This window comes from Myotis davidii, unplaced genomic scaffold, assembly GCF_000327345.1.
Source record: "Myotis davidii unplaced genomic scaffold, ASM32734v1 scaffold125, whole genome shotgun sequence".
Lineage (NCBI taxonomy): Eukaryota > Metazoa > Chordata > Mammalia > Chiroptera > Vespertilionidae > Myotis > Myotis davidii.
Genome location: NW_006299390.1, coordinates 3,150,896 through 3,175,744, shown reverse-complemented (window position 1 = coordinate 3,175,744; position 24,849 = coordinate 3,150,896). Strand labels below are relative to the sequence as shown.

The 24,849-nt window shown below is 40.3% G+C and overlaps 1 protein-coding gene and 1 pseudogene across 3 annotated transcripts in view; both read left to right on the top strand.

Moving 5' to 3' along the window:
• Positions 1-24,849, top strand: part of LHFPL3 (lipoma HMGIC fusion partner-like 3) — a 461,462-nt gene that overhangs the window by 106,417 nt on the left and 330,196 nt on the right. The window lies entirely within an intron of this gene.
• Positions 4,802-5,521, top strand: LOC102760306 (annotated as a pseudogene).

Below are 24,849 nucleotides of genomic sequence, written 5' to 3'. Positions count from 1 at the left end.
ACCGGATCAGTTTGGAGACACTGAGAGAAGAAGAAAATGGCTTTTGTTGTACCTCCCACCCCCATGTTTCTCAGGCTCTGGCCTCATATTTTCAAAAGCAAGAAAAGGAAAAAATAATCAGAGTGGCCTTAGAAAGAATTAGCTTTTATTGATAATTCCATTCCATTTCTATTTCACAAACAGAGGTTAATCCACATTCATCCTCTGATATTTAATAACTACTCATTCTTTGTGAGCCCATTTACCGTGTTTGTGATCATGTTCTTTTAGACTCTAGAAGTGAGAAACAGTACTTGTAACATGTTACAGTCATGTAACATATTGTGTATAAGACAGGATATTAAAGCATTTTTAATATCTCAACTCATGCTAACCTTGGCTAAGACAGAGCAGATCACCTCTGTGACCATCCTCATGTCTGGCCCAGGAACAGTACCAGCCTGTTCCCTTTATCCAACACTTTCGTGCTCACTCTGGGCAACTATAGCTATTAACTCCCTGAACCCTGATAACAACCCTGTTGAACTTTCTCTGTTTCTTGAGTCTAAGAAATTTCAGCTTTTCCACAAACCATTTCTGGCCAATAAGAAGACAATTTCTCTTTATAAACACTGAAGGCAATTCCCATGGTTTTCTCAGTCATCGTATTCCTGATGCATGTTCATTACACTATACACAATAAGACAGATATTTCTCTCCACAGGTTACGCTCATCTACTTTTGGTATATTTTCCGTGTTTGTGATCATGTTCTTTTAGACCCTAGAAGTCAGGAACAGTACTTGTAATTCAGTTCAGAGCATCCCATGGAATATTCTTAGTAAATGTCTTTGATGGCAGTAATAATTGTGATCGATGGTGACAATACTCATTTGCAGGGTGATAAAGTGATATTTTGCTGTTGCTGTTGTAACCAAGCGAGATGGCTTCCATGTTGTTGTTCTCTTCCCTTCCTCTTTCTCCTCCATCATTGTGACCTTGTGCTTAATAGTGCATCAGCTACAGATCTGATCATACATTATTTCATTCAATACTCATCACCAATATAAGTTGTGTGTCAACGCTTGCATATTACACAGGAGCCAACATGTTTAGGTAACCTGCCCTCGTTCATATATGGCAATGCCAGGGTTTAAAACTGACAATTACTTTAGAATTGATGGTCCTGAAAATTACCGTTTATGGCTTATATAACCCTCGGTGAAACTTAGATAAAAGGTTCCTTATTGTGTGACCTTGGGAAAGTTACATAACCATTTTCATTTTCCCTGGCTATATTTTATTGTAATTAGTAGAATCAAAAGGCTGCATAATACAATTTCACATTTAGTACTTTCCATTTGGAGTCATACCTTGAAATTGAATTACATTAATAAGTGTTTACAGATACTATGAGAAATCTTACACTGAAGCTGGATCATTAATGCTTTGATCAAATATTTTACTTAGTGTAAAATATTCATTACTCAAAATTAATAAATATATACTATTTTAGTGACTGTGATTGAGAAAAAACAAGATATATTAGTTTCATGCCACTGATGAATTTTATGTGCTTTTAAGAAGGAAAGATGAGAGGTAGATAAAGCTACATTTTTTAGGAATCCAGCCTCACTTTTCATCAAATGGGGAATATGAAGTACTGTCCTCAAAAGCTACTTCATTCTTTTTTGAATTACCTTTAAATACACTTGCTTTGTAGAATATTAGAAAATATGGGAAAGCAAAGATAAAAAGAAAACATATTTCTGACACTGAGAAATTATCATTACAGCATTCTCCGACATCTTTCAAAATTTCTTGGTATGCACATATGTGTATGACTATTTGCAAATATTCATTTTTAATTAAAATGTTTTCCTATTATATTCACCATTATAATCTGTTTTTTTAAACCAATGATTTTCTTTTCATTTAGATGAATTTTTCTCTAAATCAAATAATTCATATTTCCCTAATAGACCCAGTGTTTTTCAGTATATTTGGTTTGCTCAAACTAGTATCATTATATTTGGTTATTATCTCTCAAGTCTCTTTTAATTTAACATAGTTCTTTTTAATGACACTGTTAAAAATGCAATTTCACTGTAAAATGTCAAAATCCAATCCTTGATTTAGGATTTCAAATTAGATCAAAATAAAGTTTGATGTGGCATTAAAGGAATATCCTTCATTAGACCCTCTAGGAGACTGATAAACAAATATTAATATACTAATAAAAGAGATTCCTAATTTCAAATAGCTGTAATTTTAATGAAATTGAAGTTTTATTCTTTGTGGAACTATAGGCAGTGAAATAGAGACTGTTTTCAAACCAATGGCTCAGAATTATACTGACATTTTTTGAAATATAAATCCAACGTATTGTCAATGGTGAAAACAACTACCAGAACACTGTAGGGAATAATGCTTCTTTCCAATGTAAGTTTATAACCTGTTAAAAGGTTTTCCTGTACAATATGTAGTTGGCCTTTTCTGAAGTCTTCGTTTAATGACAATAAAGATTTTCTTTATGCAGATTCTTCCCAGTTGGACTTCTCCGTGGAACACTTACATATTCTATAATTTTTCACTTGTGTCTACTACAGAATAAATAGCAAATGGCGGGCAAGTCAACTGACATCATAAAAGCTTTAATACAAAAGGCTTAATTATTATAATCTTATTCCTATCTCATCAATTGCTTTTGCTATTTGCCACGAAAACAGGTATTGCTAACTTTGTGCCTATCTCTCCGTGCATTGTGGTGAAAAATAAGGACTCTGGAGTCAGAATAGCCTGTTTGTTTTTAAATCCTTTCCGTACTGTGTGGCCTTAGGCAAATTGCATAACCACCCTGTGCCTTATTTTCCCTGGTTGTAAAATTAGAATAAAACAGCCTCTATCTCATGGGATTGTTGTGGGGATTAGATGAGATACCCATTTAAAATAGTGCCTGGTAGCCTTAACTGGTTTGACTCAGTGGATAGAGCGTCAGCCTGCAGACTGATAGGTCCCAGGTTCGATTCCAGTCAAGGGCATGTACCTTGGTTGTGGGCACATCCCCAGTAGGAGGTGTGCAGGAGGCAGCTGATCGATGTTTCTCTCTCATCCATGTTTCTAGCTCTCTATCCCTCTCCCTTCCTCTCTGTGAAAAATCAATAAAAATATATTTTAAAAAAACACTTCAGTTAACAATTCATTACAATGTTTATAAAAAAAATGGTGCTTGGTACATAGTAAGCACTAAATAAATCTTACAGTAAGTTTGTTAAAAATTCAGTTTGACTAATGGTATCTGAAGGCACTGCTCTGAAAAATGTTCCTTGGTGTTCACCCTTCACTGAAATAAATAAGAAAAACAAAATGTAAAACATTCATTTGGGGGAAAGTATTTATAAGCTGCATGATACATGTTTTCTTCTCCCACCTTGACACACACACAGGCACTCAGTGTACACTATTTCCAACAGGCTCACCGCTCAGCCCGCACACCTTTCCATGAAGCAGGAAAACATCCTAAGCCAAAAGGCATGCATGATCTACTCAGCAGAGTAGTCATGTAGAATAAACCCTAAAACCTCCTGCTTCTGCCACAATTCACCGTAGTACAAGAACATCACTGCAGCCCAGTTTAGCTCATCCCGTGCCTTCTGAGAGGTGCTGATGTGGGTCATCCCTGAACAATTAGAACACTTGAGAGAACATCTTTGTCATGGTGCTTTTAATCTTTTACCAAATCCAGAATTCTTTGACATATTACTTCAAAACTCTTGCTCTTTGGTATATTAAAAATCGGATCTTATGAAAAGTAGAGTGGTGGCTGCCAGGGCTGGGGAGAGGGGGAAATGGGGAGTTGTATAGTGAGTACAGTATAGAGTTTCAGTCTTGCAAAATGTGAGTGTTCTGTAGGTCTGTTGCATAATAATATGAATATACAAAACACTATTAAACTGTAAATGTTTAAACTGTTACATTTTATTTATGTATTTTTAATCACAATTACATTTTTTAAGTAAAAAAATCATCTCACAGAGAGTGCTGTGGTCAGGTATGTTTGTGAAACGTGCATGCTTATAATTCCATTTTGGTGACTTAGGGTTCACAAGCTTCTGAGAAGTCCTGCAATTAAAAAAAACAACACCTCACTTAACTTTGTTTAGGGCTAAATTTCCACACTAGTTTTTCTCAAAACAATGTAGGAAACTTCTGTTAGACTCTATAGCTAGAAAATGGTAAATAAATTGTTTTCTGTTCTTTCTTGACTGGACTAACATGAAATTCATCAAACAGTGGTTTTGACCATCAGTTCTAGTCTCTTAATTTTGAGAAAAACTTTTAACAGATATTGTCAGTAACACTAGCCTATTTTAGAAGTAACTTTTTCATCTTGCCTGAGTGTAGCATGTCTTGAATTTGTGCTTATTAAGCTTAGAGAAATTAGAATGGTGACACTTGTTTATTATTGAAAACACTTTTTAGATCAGTGGTTCTCAACCTTCCTAATGCCGCGACCCCTTAATACAGTTCCTCATGTTGTGGTGACCCCCAATTTCATTGTTACAAATTGAACATAATTAAAGCATAGTGATTAATCACAAAAACAATATGTAATTATATATGTGTTTTCCGATGGTCTTAGGCGACCCCTGTGAAAGGGCTGTTCAACCATCAAAGGGGTCACGACCCACAGGTTGAGAACCGCTGTTTTAGATGTTCTCTCAAGCATTTTTCATTGACAGACATTTGGATACTTCCATCTAAAGTGGGCATGTCCAAAGGAGCCTCTTTGTCAATAATTATTATAGAAAAATAAGCCGAGAGGGAAGCGAACGCAGCCATGGCCATGTTTGAACAGATGAGAGCAAACGTGGGCAAGTTGCTCAAGGGCATCGACAGATACAATCCTGAGAATCTGGCCACCCTGGAGCACTATGTGGAGACGCAGGCCAAGGAGAATGCCTACGATCTGGAAGCCAACCTGGCTGCCCTGAAGCGGTACCAGTTCAACCCCAATCTTCTTTCAGACCACGGTCCCTGCTCAGATCCTGCTAAAGGCCCTTACCAACCTTCCCCACACTGACTTCACCCTTTGCAAGTGCATGATTGACCAGGCCCATCAAGAAGAACGGCCCATCCGACAGATTTTGTACCTTGGAGACCTGCTAGAGACCTGCCACTTCCAGGCATTCTGGCAAGCCCTGGATGGAAACATGGACCTTTTGGAAGGTATAACTGGTTTTGAAGATTCTGTCCGAAAATTCATCTGCCACGTTGTGGGTATCACTTATCAGCACATCGATCGCTGGCTGCTGGCTGAGATGCTCGGGGACCTGACTGCCAGCCAGCTAAAGGTGTGGATGAGCAAGTACGGCTGGAGCGCTGATGAGTCGGGCCAGATCTTCATCTGTAGCCAGGAAGAGAGCATTAAGCCCAGGGACATCGTGGAGAAGATTGACTTTGACAGTGTGTCCAGCATCATGGCCTCCTCCCAGTAACTTTGCAGGTGCTTAATAAAGATTTATTGCCTTAAAAAAAAAAAAGAAAAAGAAAGAAAAAGAAAACAAACACAAAATCCCATCGGAAATATTCTGATTTGGAGATATCACAAAAAGAAAATACAAAAAAACTAAAAAATAGCAAAATCATGTGACAAAACTGTCCTGGAAAAAGCACTGGGAAGCTAGATTTCGGACGATGTTCATTTTGCCACTCCTTAAGTATTATAAGAGCCAAATGTTGGAGGAAATGGGGATATATAAATGACATCTACTGAAAGCCTGAATGACTCCTTAGCTTCCTCTTTCTTTTATTGCTAAATGACAAAAAAAAAAGGAAAAGAGGTTTTTTGGAGGAATTATTTTCACTAAAATCTTCACATTAGATGAGTTAGAAACAAATATACTCCAGAGCAGGACACATCTGGAGCAACGTTAGCTACTTTAAGGCAGAAAGGGGACTGCTTGATAAATTACTATTGATCTGTGTTGAACATTTCACTGTGATCCTGGTCTCTACCGAACGTAATTCCTTTTAGGTAGCTTCATTCGTTTATTCAGTCAGTCAGTATATATTTATCTAGTGTTAGCTACCTGCCAAGCGCTGTGCTAGACAATAGGCATAAAGTGGTGAACAATTCCAGTGCCGTCTCGGCTGTCATGCATCCTGCTATTAAGAGAAGATAAACATTCATCAAATAATCACGCAAATAAGTGGATGATTATGAACATTGTGATGTTTTTTAAAGAAAGAAATGCTGTCCTAACACAAGATTTAACAAAGGAACCTAATGCGTCCAAGAGGGTTTCATGATGGAAGTGGCACTTAGCTGAGATTTGAAGGATGATCAGACATTAGCCAGCTGAGGGAAGGGGATGTTTCCCAGACCTATGGATAGCTTATGAAAAGGACTAAGAACTGGTCATGTTAAACCCCATTTGGTGGCAAGTAATTCCCGAAGTCTTCAAAGCTGTCTCTAATTTTGAATGAAGGAAAGATGGGAAGAATAAGCATTACAATGTTAAATGTGAGTGCTTTGTTTGTATATATTTTTTTTACCTGTTTTTAATCCCCTTTTTAATAATGAAGCATTAACTGGCTTAGGAAGATGTGTCGTCTGCTGGTTTCTGGGACTTCAGTCACCAGGGATTCCTGGAAATCATAGCTTCTGAATGAGCTCATGCAAAGATCATGGATCTTGGGGGCTCTGGGGACAGTTTTGGTGTTTGCATCTTTAGTCCTTCCTTTTCTCTCCACTGCTCCACTCACCTGGACAGAGAGAGTCCTAATGAGGCATGGAGTTTTCCAGAGGGAAAATGGCAGAGCGGTGGTGGTGGTGGGGAACCACCAAGGTAGCTCCTCTTGATCTGCCACTGGCCAGTGGTTTATTCAGCCAGCCAGTATATAGTTATCAAGTATTAGCTTTTACTTGTTCTTGTATCGCCCATGTCCCTGGTGTAAGGATCCCAAGGAGCAGGAATTTAGTGTCCTCAGAGTACTACTTACAAGTGTGTCCTGTGCATTCTGTCCCTGCATCTTAAATGTCTCTCTCAGGGAAACCCAGATAAATATCAAAAGGCTACTAATAAAGGAGCCTTACCAAGTTTCAGGCACTTCTTGGTATTCTGCTGCACAGTGAGCTTTCAACTATTAGTCTTAACTCTCGCGCACAAATAAAACCCTCCCTGACTATAGCAAGAATGCCCTGTGGAGATAGTGAGTATTGACTGAGGGTGGGTTGGTAACAGGACAGTGCCCCAGAACCAAATTAGGGAACAGTAGTCTGCTTAAAATAGTTTTTTGAGAGCTGTGCAAAGTGATTGATGAAACCACACAGCCTACTGTAGTGGGAGATCTCCCTCCACTGTTGAGGAAAACCATTTCCAAGAAAATCTGACTAGACTGGAGTCTGCAGTGTGCTGGGGTTGACTGAGGCTGGGGTTGACTGAGACAGGGTTTGGCTGAGGCAGGGGGTGACTGAGGCTGGTGTTGGCTTTGGCTTCTGAAGAAATATTTGAGAGCCCACAGAACCCTTATCTGAAAGGAGAAAAAACAGTGGGTTAGGTTTATGTAAATCTTGTCACCCTGTGTCCTTCACAGTGAGCACTAACAATTTTCATTAAGGACTTATTATTTTCCTCAGGCACTTAATTCTCTAATGGCCATCCAGAAGGACCCCTCAGGGACTCTTCGGTGTGCTAGTCATATACCACCTCTGGACCAGCACAGGGTGTGGAGGGGACAGATGATTACGCAGCTCCAAGGGGGAAATATGTTCCGTCCTCAGGCTTCCCTTGTCTGCAAGATTTTTGAGCCCTCACTCCCGCAGCATCTGTTTTCTCTTCCCAATGCCCACAGGTAGGCCTGCTATATACCACACAGAGAGTAATGCTTCCTACTTGTGTAGTACTTCATTATTTTCTAGAACTTGCGTGTTGATCACCTCATTTGTTCCCCATGATTAATCTGTTAGGTTGGCAAAATTAGTTTCATTACCTTCATATGCAGAACAGAAAATGGAAACTTTTAGATGATGGTTATAAAGTTTAAGTGGTATAAACGCATCACACACTTTTATACTAAACAACATTTTGAAGCTTTTTATCATGGATATAAGTTTGTAGAAAAGAAAGCATTGCATAGAAGGGTAAATCAGGGCCTTGGAGGAAGGCAGATCCCAGGATGAACCCTGGTGCTGGGGGACTTGTGAGTAATCATCCAGTCCCTCCGAGCTTCTCTTCCTAACTGTAAATAGGAATAATGCTTCTACCTCACAGAATTGTTGTGGAGATAAAATGGGATTACATGGGCAAGTCATTTAGTTCAGTACCTGACTAATAGCCAGTGCTCAACAAATGACAATGTCCACCCCACCACTTCCAAAAGGCATAAATACTCAAATTAACACCTAATTGTGACTAGCCAGTCACAGATAGCTCCTCCCAACTGCGGATGAATAATTACAGAGAAAATGCTCTTCCATGAAATGGCAAATGTATTTGGAATAGAAAAAAGAATAAACAACTTTACTTGGACAATTGAAGTAGGCTGTTCTCAGAATATTTCAAGGATATGTAATTGGGAAGCTTGAACATTATTTATTTATGCCCAGTTGCCAAGTCGAGAGTTGCCTATTTGTACAGCTCTCTGTTGTAAGGTGTTTTGAACCACTTCATTAGAAAGTTAAGTGCCTGAAAAAAAAATAAATTATGGAACGTTTCCTACTATTGTTCTACACACAGACTGTCCCAGAGCTGAAAATATGGCCAGAACAGGGCCATGCATAAAACAGGTATTTGGTATGCAACTAAGCTAACAGTAATGAAATTTTGAATAACCCATGGGCAAAATTGGGAATTTATATCGGTAGATATTCACAGTTGGCATTTAAACTAGAATAGTTGAGAATGGGGTAGTGGGAATTCTGATGTATTTAGAGAAGCATGAGACTCATTTGTTCATGTATTAAAGCACTAAGTCTGGCCTTTTATGGACCACTTGTTGGGGAATGCTGGGTTGAAACAAGGAGACGGAGTTCTAGTCTCTTTTCTGCCACTGGTCAATCATGTCACTTAGCCTTGCTGGGCCACATGATTCTCATCTGTTAAATACTGAGCTATTCTAACCCAGACATTCTGTACTTCTATGAATAAGGACACTCCTTAATAACAAAAAAGCCATGTGTGTTCCACTGCTCCTCCTTAGTTCGTGGTCCTAGCATTTCTCATCCGGATGATTACAATAGGCCTGATTGGGTTCCCTGCCTCTAGTCTCATTGCCTCAAGTCTAACCATCATATTGCTTCAGAAAGAATTATCTTTCTGAACTACCAAACTCAAGTCACATCCTACGTTTCCAGCCTTCAGTGTCTTCTCATTAGTCTCAGGCTAGAGTACTTATGTGGCGTACAAGGCCCTCCATAATCAGGCTCTCCACTTGTCACTCGGCCTCATCTCTCCCTTTCCCTCACGCTAGGCTCCAGCCACACAACATTACTGGTAGGCCTCCAACACACTGGATACTTCTTTCCTCTCTAACTTTGCTTATACTGCTCTCTCTGCATCGAGTTCTCTCCCTATTTATTGTGTAGTCTCCCCGTAATAAATTAAATCCCTACGCATAGGCACTCTGACTGATTCATCGAGTGCTCAGCGCTGTGCCTGACACATAGCGAGACTGGATATTTAGTGAAAGAAAGATTGAATGAATATTGACGGTTCAGATTTCAGACTAGACAATCAAAAGGGTATTTTATTTTCAGTGCTTCTTAAATTATAGACATAGGCTGCTTACACAAAAATCTCGTTCTGCCTGTAGTAAAAAATGGTAATTCAGAACCCAGAGATGAAATTCAGCTAATTTTGTGGAGATCACTGGCACAGAAGAGACTCCCTGGGTAGAGTTCTTGTTTCCTGAGAGGACAGTTCTGAGCTCTGGTCACCTGTGTTTCCTTCTATAAAGCACAGATGCCCTCATTGAGGAGCAGTGAGGACAGGGCATGGAAACTCTCGGGTATATAAGGAGAAGGAAAAGGAAATATAGTTGGAGATTGGGAATCAGAAAAAAAGGATGAGGGCATCCAGTGTGCTCATAAAAATACAGGATGGGGCAAAAGCAGGCTTACAATTGTTCATATGGAAAATAATACAGCCCTAACCAGTTTGGCTCAGTGGATAGAGCGTCGGCCTGTGGACTGAAGGGTCCCAGGTTTGATTCCGGTCAAGGACATGTACCTTGGCTGCGGGCACATCCCCAGTAGGGGGTGTGCAGGAGGCAGCTGATCGATGTTTCTCTGTCATGGATGTTTCTAACTCTCTATGCCTCTCAGAGTATTATTATGCATAAAGGGAAGTTGAAATTTTTAAATGTCTCCTAAATACAATAGCCCACCCCAAGCACTTCTTAGTGTTAAGAAGAGCCAATGCTAATGAAGGTAGCTCTTTTCAACGGATATAAGAGGATATGGGCAGTTGACCTTTCAACCTAGGATATGTCACTGCGTGGTAGCAGCTGTTGGTGCCCTGCCCACATCTGTAACTGTGCACCCACCTATTCCTCCCACCTTCTGAGTGTTGGCTGCTATGGGCTCACATTGGTACTTTTCACTGGAAAATTGCCCTTATTGGAGAGTAATTGCTCTGACCAGGTAGTTACACACTTCCTTCGCCTCAGAGGTGGTCTGCATCTGAGAACTGATTAATAGAGGAGTACAAAAACCCAGCTCCTTCTTTTCTAGGTGAAAGAATTCTGTTGTGCTGGTATTCATACTCCCGAGTTCCCCAGGGAATCATGCTGAGGTTAGATTTCAGTTGAATCATACCCTTGCTTTATTATCTTCCCCTGTCATCTCCTTTTTCCTGCATTTCCTTACAAATTTATCTCTTGAGAACACTCCCTCCGTAAATCACTTGTAAAATGACTTGGCTGGGGCTCTGCTTCTAGCGACTCAATCTCAACCCCACAGGTGGTCTGGAAGCCCTCTCATGGAGCCAGATTTCCATGCAAGAGCCCCCGGAGGGTTGCTGTCAATCTGGTATTTGCCTAGATGGAGCCTCTTTCAAGCCATTCTTCTCACCCTGAATGGATGTCCAGTCAGTGGGGTAGTTAGCAAAGCTCTTCTTTAAGTCAAGTCTGTCTTTTTAGACTCTGGGGTATTTACACTCCTATGACTCTCTCCCTGCTTCAATGTGGGTAGTAGGCAGCGTGAGCCATTTGTCACAAGTGGAGCTAAAAGAAGATACTGCCTTCCCGGGGTTTGCTTTTCTTGTTGTTCCTTCTCCCTGCCACCTCCTGGAACCCTAAAACAGCAATTGCTTGCGTCTCATGAATATTGAACAATTTAGAATCGAAAAGACATTCGGCAAGTTGCCCAGTGTGCCATATGCTGCCTTTTCCCACTCCAGGTGTTCTCTCTCTTGACTGGCAGCTCACAGGCTGGCTGTGGTCCACTCAGAGGAATCGAGAAGATACTGGAAGCTATGCTTAGCATATCTCTTCATAAAGCCAAGTCTCCGTCTGGGTTGGGCAGCGTTTATTATCTCCCCAGATGGAAATGCACACAGGATTACAGGGAGTATGTTGGATATACTTTGTGCCCTGATGATGTGGACACATGAGGAACCACGTGGAGATATTTCCAATCTTGGTTTTGCAGAGCTTGAAGTGACAGCAGAATTGAGGAATTGACTCCACAATAGATAGAGGTCATTAAATTCTGTGAAAATGTACTCAGTGCAATAAAAACAAAAGTTTGGGGACCATTTCACCAACCGATCAGAGGATGGGGGCCACTCATTGGTTCTCACTCTTAGTCCTGGCTTGTTTTGCAAGATTGAGTCTATTTCCTTAAATGCCCTTCATGTCTGAAAGTAGATTGGAAAACAATATCCAGCAAGTGGTGGTGCCTAAGTAATTGTTGATAAACTGTTTCTGAGAGCTGAGATTAAACAGGAAAGGTTTAAATCAGCAGTTCTCAATCTGTGGGTCACGACCCCTTTGGCGGTCGAATGACCCTTTCACAGGGGTTGCCTAAGACCATCCTGCATATCAGATATTTACATTACTATTCATAACAGTAGCAACATTACAGTTATGAAGTAGCAGTGAAAATAATTTTATGGTTGGGTCACAGCATGAGGAACTGTATTTAAAGGGCCATTATGGCTGCCACTTGAATTCCCTATTTTATAAATGTTGAGTTAGTTGTGATTTTCCTTCTTCACCAAAGAGCAAGTCTTTTTAATTAATGACATACAGACTTATAATCAGTTATTTTTAATATTTTCCTCAAGGGGGAAGAAACCATAGCCCATAAAGGAGATGTAAAAGTAAATATGTGGGTGAGATGCTCTTGACACATTTTGAAATATTTATAGTTTTTCCAAGAAACTTAGTAATAATTCTTAAACTTGTGTTTTAGAGATGTAGTCATTTTATGTAAGACATGGATTCAAGTAAATAAACAGAGTTGGCTTATATGTCAACTTTAATGAAGTGTTTTTAAACGAGATTTTCAAGTCTTACCCTATAGTATAGGACCTATACAATAAAAGGCTAATATGCAAATCGACCAGAGGAACGACTGGTTGCTATGATGCACACTGACCACCAGGGGGCAGACGCTCAATGCAGGAACTGCCCCCTGGTGGTCATTGCACTCCTACAGGGGCAGCTGCTCAGCCAGAAGCCGGGCTCAAGGCTGGTGAGTGCAGTGGTGGGGGCAGGAGCCTCTCCTGCCTCCATGGCAGCACTAAGGACCACTCGGGGTCCCGGACTGCGAGAGGATACAGGCCGGGCTGAGCACCCCCCCACCCCCCCGGAATGTCATGCACTGGGCCTCTAGTTTATCATAATAGGCCTGGAGATTTTCTTTTCCCCTTCTTCTCCTTCAATGATTTGAGGTTCTTTAAGTTCTTATGCCCTTTCTTTATTTAAAAAGGATCTCATCTAGCTGTGCTATGATTGCATCCCACTTCTTCCTCCATCCAATTTTGAATGGTGTCACTGGCTCTGAAAAATCAAGGGAAACAGGACTGAGCAGACAGATACTAGTGACACACCTCAACCCATAGTGGGTCTCAAGACCCACTCCCTACCTCACTTAGACCACCCTCACATGGAGACACCTTCCATCTCCTTCCCTCCTTCACTCCATCTCTCAGAGCTTGGGCATCTCTGTGCCAAAGTGCTGGGGACAGAGCGTGATGGGGAAAGGAAGGGAGAAGGTTAAAGGCTCTGGGGTCCACAGAGAGTGTGTTCCTGTTGATCTCTTTGGCTTCTCGATTTCTCTTGAACTTACACTCTTAAAGTTTCTCTTCTCTCCACAGGCAGGTGATGCAAAAGATTTCAGGTACCACAAACAGAATAGGAAGGACTCTCCAGAGATGAAAATGGAGTGACGGGCAGATGAATGAGACCTGATGAGAAGGTCTTTTCTTTTTAAAGATATTACTCATGAAATTTTAATAGGTAATTTATCCATGTGGTTTAGACATTATGAACTATAGAAAAATCTACAACACCAACTCTGTCTTCCATATCTTATTCCCATCCTCTCAGTTCCTAGGCTTTTGCACTAAGAGAAAGATATTTTATCATGCAAAGGCAGTAGCCCTTAATTCTCATTTTATGGAGTGTTCATTTTTAAAAAGAATTAAAATGGTGATGGCCAAATGTTTTTCTTTTCTTGTAACTACTGGTATAGTGAATTATATTAACATAATTCTAAATATTGGACTATTCTTTTATCTTTATTTCTTAATGTACTGTTGGATTCCATTGGCCAGTATTTTATTTAGGACTTTTACATTGATATCCATAAATGATATTGACCTGTAGTTTGGGAATTTTTGTGTGTGTACTTTTTATCTTTTGATATTAATTTCTTATCACATAAAGGGAGTTTATAAATGTTCCTTTTATTGTTTTTTCTTGGAACAGTTTAGATAGCATTGTAATTATATTCCTTTTAAAGTATTAGTAAAATTTTTCTGTGAAGGCATCTTGGCCTGGCACTTTTTAGGGATGGGGAGATTCCCTTTGATAGCTTTCTCTGCTTATCTATGGAAATCAGACACTAGATTTTCTATCACTTTTTGTTTAATTGAAGGCAGGGAGGGGAAGGATAATGCTGTTTGTGATTCACACAAACCTGAGGCTCTCTTCCTCTGGCCGCCACCAAGATAGCCTGCTTCCTGCAATATGGCTTGTCTCTGGGATTCATCATGCAGTCCATTCTCCTTTGCTTCTCTGAACTCACCAGGCCACCTCACTTCCATTTCCACTCCCCCCGTTACAGGTAAGGTCCTCTTGGAATGGGCTTCTTAACTTCAGAAAGTATATTTTTGTCATTTTTCCTGAGATCTCCCACAGCCTAATTCTTGCCATAGAAATCTCTGCTTGGCTCCTCTCCAGTGTCCCCCATGCAGCTCCTGGGTGAACTTGATTACATTTGGCAGCCTCTACAAATATTGTGGTTTCTCCTACTTTTGCCAAAAACTGAGTGTGCTTTTGGAGAATTTTCGAGAGGAGAAAGAGAAAATGCGGAGTTACACAAGCATGTGCATAGTTGCTGAATTTTGAATCCTTCAGGGAGCAGTGCTCTTTTCATTGGTCTACTTTCCTTGGAGAGGAGTAAGATCTTCAATACCAAGGGGCAAGAGGGCAGTCACACTGCTTTTCATCTGGTCCATGAGTTTGGGATCCTGGGACATTTCTTTCTGCTGTAGAGGAATGACGGCACAGCCCCTCTCCCCTCCAGAGCCTAAGGATTTGGAAAGTCCAGGACCTGAATGACTCCTACAGTCTCACCCCTTAGAGGGCGGTGTCAGATAGTCAGGGGTGAGAGAAAGTCCAGCTGATCATGAGAGGAGGGTTAGCTGACCAGGCAGCATAGGGCATCCAGACATCCGGCAGCAGACTGCGGGTCTAGGTCAGGTAGGAATGTGGTGTCAGGGATCCCCAACTGCAGTGACACCGCATATGGGGAGTCCAGAGCATGCAGCAAGGTTTCAGGCAGGCAGCAAAGTCCGTCAGCACTTGGTAGGATCCAGACTTTGCCTCTGAGGATGATTAGAGAGTGGGAAAGGCAGGTCCCAAATGAATGGGAGACTGGAACTTTAGGCACAGAGGACAAGACTGTGTAAGCAGGGCTGGCTTCATGGCATGTCATCTGTGCAGTCACGGGGTCCTGTGCTCAGGAGGGGCCCCCTGGTGACTTACTGCTCTACCGTCACTGTCTTGAAATTCTTAATACTTTCTAAACAAGGAGCCCTGAATTTTCCTTTTCAGTGAGCCCTGCAAATTCTATAGCAGGTTCTATGTGTAATTCATGATAGAGCCCAGGGAATTCCTGTTTATTAGATTTCAGTTCAAACCTGCAAATATGCCCTCTCTAACCTTTGTGTCCTCATCATTTAGTGTGCCTCAATTCCAAGTTGAAGATTGTTTATATGATCCAGATTAAACAGTGCAATCTATCAAAAATAATCAATAAGAAGTTTTTCCATCCAAGTTAAAATGACCAACACAGAACACCATATACAAATTAGAAACAATTTTAAAACTTGTTATTTATAATCTTCAATTTCATTCCTATCACATTTTAATACCTTTTTAATAGTTAGGAATAAATATTCTCATTAAAAAGTCACAGAAAAATTAGGACAGTGTTCAAAGGAAGTGTGTGTGTGTGTGTGTGTGTGTGTGTGTGTGTACCAATGTGGGATATTAATATGGAAAAAGTTACTTGGATTTGAATGTTTCTTTTCTTTAGCATGTGCTGATTCACCGGGCGTTAATTTTAAAAGTATTAAAGAGCCTGGCTGGTGTTGCTCAGTGTTTGAACATCAACCTATGAACCAGGAGTTCAAGGTTTGATTCCCCACCAGGGCATATGCCGGGTTGTGGGCTTGATCCCCACTGTGGGGCATGCAGGAGGCAGCCAATCAATGATTCTTTCTCATCTTTGATGTCTCTCTCTCTCTCTCCCCCTCCCTCCTTCCCTCCCTCCCTCCCTCCCCCTTCCTCTCTGAAATCAATAAAAATATATTTTAAAAAATAAAATAAAATGAAAGTATTAAAGAATTTTTTTAGTTCTAGCACAAATTATCAACAAATACATGAGAGCTACAGAACTGTTTAAATAACAATGCTATTATGAACTAGATCTTATTTTAAAATCTTGAGTTTAATTTGATGTTGCATTAAATAATTGCTTCTCTTTTTAAATTTTTTTTAAAAAATTATTTTTAGAGAAAAAGAAAAACATTGATTTGTGTTCCACTTATTTATGCATTCATTGGTTGATTCTTGTATATGCCCTGACTGGGGATCAAACATGCAACCTTGGTGTATTGGGATGACACTCTAACCAAGTGAGCTACCTGGCCAGGGCCTCTCTATTCTTATTTACAAGTAGTTCACAGGAAACAACATCAAAATCTCTGTAATGGAAATAGGATAGTAACTCTCTTGAAGCAATGGACCTTTGGGCAAAAAGAACACTAACTTGCCCCAAATTGCTTAGTACTGACTTAAATATTGTATAATACATATTCAAGACTAATGGTTCTGGTACTTATGTTAATTCTATGGAAACATATTCTGCTTTTACATTTCTTTATAGCTACCCTGTCCACTAATTTAAAAGATACTTTGACTTGTGAAAATGCTCAAACTCCTTGCTTTTCCCATTTAAAATGTCTCCATTTTAGCCCACCCTCTCTCCTTTCCTTTCTGTCTTAGAGGAGGATATAGATGTTAAACTTGTTCCCCCCATTGCATCTTTGATCCCATTCCCTCCTGCCTCTTTGAGGGTCTTCATCTACCCATCATCGCTCCCTACTTTCATCCCTCCTTTTCCCCCGGATCGTTCTCCTGAGTCTGTAATTAGGGACAAGCCTCACTGATCTTAAATGACAAAGCATCAAAACCCTACTTTCTCTTGCCCTGACCAGCTTGGCTCAGTGGTTAGAGCGTTGGCCTGCGGACTCAAGGGTCCCGGGTTCGATTCCGGTCGGGGGCATGTGCCTCAGTTGCGGGCACATCTCCAGTGGGGGATATGCAGGAGGCAACTGATCGATGTTTCTCTCTCATCGATGTTTCTAACTCTCTATCCCTCTCCCTTCCTCTCTGTGAAAAATCAATAATATATTTAAAAAACAAAACAAAAAAACCCTTACTTTCTCCATCAAGCACTTCTCCTTTGTTCCACATTTATTTATTATTTAAATCTATTAAAAGAGTAATCTGTATGCATAGTTCCACTTCATTTTTTCACATGCTCTTTACCCCTATGTAATTAGCTGTTCCCACTCTGCCCTGGAATCTCCAAGGTTACCATGACCTTGTTAAAAGCCTTCCCAGGTCTTGGTGCTCATCACCCCCATTCTCTCTGCAGAATCTTACACCCTCCTTTCTTGGACACAGGGCTTTCCCAGTTTCCGTTTGACTTCTTTGATTGCTCCTTTTGCATCTCCTCCTCCTCCCCCAACCCATGTCCTAGTGTAGGTGAGACTTATTTTTATCTTTAGCTCCTTCTCCATAACCTAAAGCTCCCTGTCTCTGAAATGTCACCCTGTATCAGTTTCAGTGTCTCTTCTGTGTAATAACCTCCTGACCCAACTTTTAGTTCCCATCCTCTCTCTGTGGAGTTTTTGCATCTCAGAGAGCTGCTGACGTTTTGTTTCTGGATGTCCTCCAGATAAATTCAAAACTGAACCCACCAGTCAAATTATCTCCCGAGTCAGCTGCTCCTGCTTTGTTCCTGGTCCTGCTGATGCCCCCACCCTCCCATTCTTGGAGCCACCAGGATCAGGGTTGACTCCTCCCTCTGCCTTAACCCCATTGTCAAGTTAATTGTCAGGTGCAATCGATTTTACTTTTGCAATAATTCTTGCAATCAACTTTTTTTCTTTGTTCCCACCACCACTTAAAACTTTCTTTTCATTTTCACATGTCCATATCCTTCCATTCTTCACTATCCTATATAATAAAAGGCTAATATGCAAATTGACCAAACGGTGGAATGACTGGTCACTATGACACACACTGACCAGCAGGGGGCAGACGCTCAATGCAGGAACTGTCCCCTGGTGATCAGTGCACTCCCACAGGGGGAGCATCACTCAGCCAGAAGCTGGGCTCAAGGCTGGTGAGTACAGTGGCGGTGGTAGGAGCCTCTCCCACCTCCAAGACAGCGCCAAGGATGTCCGACAGCCGGCTTAGGCACGGGGAGTGGGCCTAAGCCATCAGTCAGACATCCTCTGAGGGCTCCCAGATTGCAAGAGGGCACAGTCAGGGCTGAGGGAACCTCCCCCGAATTTCGTGCACCTCTAGCCTTTAATAAAATCTTCCCTGCTTCTTCCATTCCAGAAAACTATCTCCCCGACTCCTTCAATGCTTTGTGTAGTAGGTGCAGATTGCTCCATGATCCTCAGAAAGATCATGCTTGCTTGATCCCCTTCCTTTTTCAAAATCCATCGCAAAAGGCAGAAGCCAAGATTGCAGTTGGTTTCCCAATATGTTGCCCTGTTTTCTCTGTACTTCCATCTCTTTTAAGGCATTTCTGTTGTTCAACTATTTCCTCTTCTGGGAAAACTCAACCTCTCCCTTTCACCCCCTACCAGATAGCTAATACCTTCTTTGGACTTCATGGAACCTTTATTTGAGCAGTGAATAAAGTTCACTTCATTTGTCCTCAGTACATGCCAGACACTGTGTGCATTATCTCATTTAATCCTCACTTATTACTTCACTTTGAGAAAATTAGCTAATTGTTTGAAATTACACAGCTAGTAAACAGAGGAACCAGGATTTTAAACAAAGTCTTGGCTGATTCCAAAGTCTGTGTTTAGCTTTTAACCTGCATTACTTCAGCTTAAGTGGAATTGGAGACATGCCCTTGAACATGTATCTCATCATCACTATTAGATGTTAAACCCACTGAGGGCAGGAGCCGTGCTTGTACTCTGTGTCCAGCACAGAGCAGTGCATATGGAATGTGAATATAAAGCATTTCTGGGAAGGAAACCTCAACAATTTTTAGTCTAAGTGTTTATAGACTTCATTCTTATGAACATTCCCAGGTTATTTTTCAGATGTCATTTCTGCATCTTTACGATATAAAATTAAAAGCATCAATGAAGAGCAAGGTCACTTTTGCTCACTATCAATCCTGCCTTAAACAGCCCCCAATTTCCCTAGAAATAGGGGAAATCATCCCACAGCCTATTTCATGGTGAACAGCCCTGGTTTTATAGGTGATTTGCTGGGTAGCTGGGGTGTGACAATAGAGGAGATAATTGATTACCATTGTTATGGGCATCAAGTGTGATTGACTAGAAACAAAAGAATTCTTCCCAGAGTATGTTTAATGCCTTTATAAGGTTTATTTATGTGTCAGAGCAAAACATCGTGAATTCACATGGTAAAGAAGATTCTTAGATTTCGCCCTCAAAAGTAAAATTTCCTCTTGAACATTATTAATAAAAATATACACACATACATAAGTGAAGAGATACAGATACACACACACACACACACACACACGCACACACACACACGTGTGTGTGTATTAAAGGTAGAACAATAAAGCCAACTGGAAACCACATTGGAGGCCTTTGTCTTCCTCTGTGAGAGTTGGCAGTTCTGCCACTTTTAGTAAACAGTCAATGATCTGCATTTTTGGGGTGAAACCTCATTTCTCTTGTTCTGCTGTTACTATGGTTACCATCCTACAGTAAAAAGGAGGAAAGGAGAGCACAAACATAAATTTCAATCCTTCCTTAAGAATGCAAAACCAGATGCAAGATTTGCTGGGGTGAGGACAGCGCCAGCCATTCTTCCCTCCAGAGGGGCCCGCTGCTGGGAACCTGCCTGGAGCCTGGTCAGAAATCTCTGGCACTCATGGCCCAGGGTTGCCCATTAACCCCATCTCCAAAGCCACCAGGGAAGGCAGCAGACACTTGGAGGGGTGGAGAGGCAGAGCCAGACCTGGTTCATTTTGGTATCAGAGTCTGGAGACCTGAGTGACAGTGTCCTAACCTGTCATCACCTGGCAGAGGTGACAGGTGAGAAGCCAGGATCCATCAAAGGTCTGGGAAGTCATAAAACCTAGGCCTGTGAGTGGGACAGACATAGGTGCTCCAGGCCTGCATGGTTTTTGCAAAGTTTTTAAGGCAGATTTATCTTTGATCCTGTTTCCTAATCTCTAACATGAGAACAACAACAAAAAGATATTTGCCTCATAGAGTTATCGTGAGAATTAAATAAGATAATCACACTGCAGTTTTTTAAAAATTTTAAAAATGCACTTTTTAATCACTGCGGTTATGGTTATTACTGTGACAACAAAATCAACCATGACTAACGTGACTAGGAGAAAATCCCCATGCAGTCTATCAAAACATGGGACCCTGAGGCTTCTCCTGTCACACGCTTCTACCCTTTGTTCTAGGTGTTGTACCTTTGCCCTAGAAGATAATTGATCCAAGAACTTTTAATCTGAAATGGATTTTAATCCCCATTTGTTGCATTCACTTATGCTTCACTCCCTGCGCATGGAAAAAGATTTTTTAATAGCACTTTCTCTTCTTTGGCAATAAAAATGACTATAAATGCCAGCAGTTAGGGTGAAAATGGGTCCATGATCAATTCTAAGCTAAAAAGAGAACATTTTAGTAAAATTTTTAATGGAAAGATGTCTTCATCTATTTCTCCTTTAAGGTCCCATTGCAAAAATGTTCAATGGATGTCCTTCAAAGATGACAGTGGGTTTGAGGTTTGAGCATGGACATTTGCAGGTACAGTAACTCATAGAAGCGCAAATCAAGTGAAGCATAACTGAACGCCATTTCTTACCCCAAACGTGATGGCACCCAACATGGCTAGTAAGATTTTTTTTACTGCTTTAACCTTATTCCTGGCAGAATTAATATAATTTTAACGACTTTATGAGGAAAAGAAGAATACAGGAGGAACGGTCAGGAAATAGGTGATCGATTTGATGGGTGATCTTAGGAAAACCACAGAACCCTGGTTTACCTGTTTCCTCATTTGCAAAATGAATCACATCTTCCCTAGTAATTTTAGCAGAGATCTTGCTATAAAATGAAGTGATTGATGTCAATGTGCTTTGAAAAAAAATATTTTTACTGATGTCCCAAACCCAAATTGCTCATAGTTTTGTTAGTGTTTGCTCTGAAGGGAAGAAACCCATTAAGGTTACAGTGGAGCTTGACCCAGCTTTTATCCTTCAAGTTGCAACCACAGTGTCTCCCTGTGCAGGCTCTGTTGGAAAGTCTACCCCAAACCAGGGCCAGTGGCTCCCAGGCCTTTGGAGAAAGGCTGTCAAGAGAATGAGGGAAATCTGTGTTTGCATTAGCTTTCACTGCACCAATATTGCATCATTAATTACACAGTGTTTCCCTGCCCAAAGAGGCCTGGTGACTAGTAGTAAGATGAATTAGCTCAATCTGTTACGTTAATTTCTTTTATTGGGAGGTTTAAATCATTAAACTAATGATCTCCTCATCCATATTTTGAAGCAAGATAATAAAACACATGCAGTTATAATCACATTTAATCCAAAAACTACACAGAATTTGGTAAATTGCTTGAAAATATTCCATTATATTTTAGTAGTGATTTCTCAGTAGTAGACAAGAGAAGAAAATATTGCCAGAAGTAAAGAAAATAACAAAATGAACCAACAGGTTAGAAAGATGTTTTGCAACTTTTATTTTTCCAAATGCAAGAAATGTATTATTCTGTTAAAGGATGTTAAGGGTTTGCTAATACCATACCTTTAGCAGAGGATTGAATTATAAAGATGAGGACAGTGCATCTGGATGGGTAAATGTTTGCATTGGCTACGCGTCATCCTGATTGAATGGTTGTTTCCATAACCAGTTCAGTCCCAGAAGAAATGGGAATGTGGGTAAATATTAGTGACTCTTAGGTTTCACAGGTAACTAGAGCCTTCTCTTTTAATGGTGACATAGTTCTTCTGGGTTTTGTTCTCAGAGACAGTTGAGAGGGCTAAGCAATTTCTGGGAATCTGTTTAAGGAGCCTGATGATTTTATCAGTACCTTTGTGATCCCTTCTACTCAAGTGGAGATCAATACCAGATATTTTGAAAAGAAAATGGAAAGAATTTGCTATCGCCTAGTTTTTGTTTTTACAAAGTCCTGCTTACTAAATTTTATACTCTATAGCTGAAAATTGGTTAACATTTTACCTTTATGAAGGTAACAAAGGATAATTATATATGTAAAACCACAACTATGGCCTTTGTGCCGTCTCTTAAATCCACTCATCTGCTCTCTTTCCTCATTTCTTCTAGGCCAATGCAGGCTTTCATCCTCTCTTGCCTAGACCATTGTAATTAGACCCTTTGGTCCGCAAGCCTCAGATCTTTCTAGTTTCACACCTTTCCCTCCCCATGACTGAGTGAATTTTCTAAACACATCAGTATCACTCACCAGCCATAGAATGCACTCTCTCTCCTAGTGTGCTGCTCTCTCGTGCTCCCTGATCTTCCCTGTCTCCCAGCCTCCTCACCCAAGGTCATCCCTGTTGCCCTTCCAATTTTCTTATACCTCAAGGATCATGTGTCCCTGAGATTACCGCTCAAACCGATCCTATCTCCCCTATACTTCCAGGCAGCTTTACCTGTCGCTCACCTTGTCCTTTTCTATTGCAACTTTGCATTTACCTCTTGCCTCTTCATCCTTACCATTGCTATCTCCCCAAACTTGGTCTGGCAAAAGTGCTCCATAAATGATCATTGAATGAAGGAAGGGAAGAATAAAGGAACAATCTAACTGATTTGGTGTATCCTTTTGAATCTCAAATATTATTCCTAAATTAATCATAAGTGTCTTTTCACAGACTCTTCATAGTGTAATAAGCCAGTGCCATATTCCGCTCTTCATGCTGCTTTTCTTTCAACACTTGTCCTACTAATTTAAAAGCTGTTAAGTCAGAGGAAGCCTTCAAATCTAGTCTCTACTAAACTTCTCCAGTTACTTGGGAGCAGTTAGTGCTCTGTCCAATGGTAACATGATTTAAACTAAAGGCAAACATTTTCAGATTTGAAGCTAAGAGCAAATAGGATGTTAATAAAATTTGGAATTCCATCTAAATTTTTGCATGTGGTCTTATTGTTGTGAATGTAGAACTGAAGAGATGCAGTTTGCCCCCTAAACATAATGGTGAGTCATACTGACAGGCCACTCACTCCTCTTCCAGGAGGTTCAGGGCTGTATTCCTCAAGCCCTGCTCTTCTCTGACATCCACCATAAAATGCCCTGAGTTCAAAGATTCTGGGCCAGTTGCCTTGATACAGCCTAGGGCTCACGTATGTTATAAGAAATGAAAGAGAATTCTAGAAATAGGGGGAAAGGAAAGGTTATAACTCAAGGAAAATCTCAAAGAAAACCAAATATATTCTGCAACTATGTCTAGACTCTGCTATTGAATTAGCTATAGATTAGTTGATTTGGTGGTTGTCCCTTTTTTTTCTTTTTCTGGCTGTAATAACTGGATTTCTGAACAATAAATTAAATCTATTGTACAGTATTGGAAATCAAATTAACTGAAAGGAATTTCAAAATAATCAAATTGTGGTCTGCTTATTGTAAATGCATTTGGTCAAGGGGGTAGAAATTAGATTCCTAAAGATAACTAGAAGGAAAATTATTTCATGAAAATAGACACGAATCAGCAATCCTTCACATATCATTATTGAGATTTTATGGAAATGGAAACAATAAATTCAGAGTTGTTCGTGTCCATAAAAGTGGTATCCTAACTGTATAGCACATTTCTTTCTATGTTACATTCTAGAGTCCTGGTGCATGAATTTGTAACGGGTGGGGTCCCTCAGCCTGGCCGGCCATTGGGGCTGATAGGGGTGTCTCGTCCAGTCCCGATCGACTGGACCCCAGCAGCAAGCTAACCTACCAGTTGGAGTGTCTGCCCCCTGGTGGTCAGTGCACATAATAATGACTGATTGATCGGTCAGACACTTAGCATATTAGGCTTTTCTATATATAGATAGTAGTGCAAAACATAATTTATTTGCTAACATCTGAACTAGTTAAAATTTGTTCTCCTTGTCCACTGGTTTGGAATTTGGAAATAACTTCCAGCTTTACCTAAAGAAGAGGGAAGAAGTCGGTGTTAAATACTTCAAAAAATACTTTAGCTCTTAAAAGATATAATGCTTATCATCAAATTATGGGGAGAAGATGGTTTTACATTCGTCTTACTTGATGTCAAAAAGATGTATAGGAAAAGTCCACATGTTGGCTAAGCTATCTTGTCAATAAGTTTTTGCAGAGAGAGGTCTTGACTCTAACGGCAAGGATTATTACTGCTACATATTAAGATAGAAAAGATTGTATATGCTGCCCAGGGTGGACCTAAGATGCTGTGCTTAATCTGCCACCATCATGCACCTCACCTCCGGAGTTATTTGGGTATGCTCCTTGCAAGGAAAGTGGAATGCACTTACATAGTGTAACTTGCTTGAAGTTCTTTTCCAACCTTATAACCCAAAGGGTTTCTAATAACATTTAATTTTCCAATATTAGTATTGTTAAAGGGTAAATAAGATTTCTTACTGTTTCTTCAACTCTATTCCACACTAATTGGGTAATAGGATGGTTCTGATAGGTAAGGTTTTCAGGGCATTATCTTTTTAAATTTTTAAAATAACTTTTAATTTTTTAATTATAGTTGATTATAATATTATATTAGCTTCAGGTGTACCACCCCATGATTAGACATTTATATAACTTACGAAGTGACTACACTGATAACTTTATTACCTATCTGACATCATACATAATTATTACAATATTATTG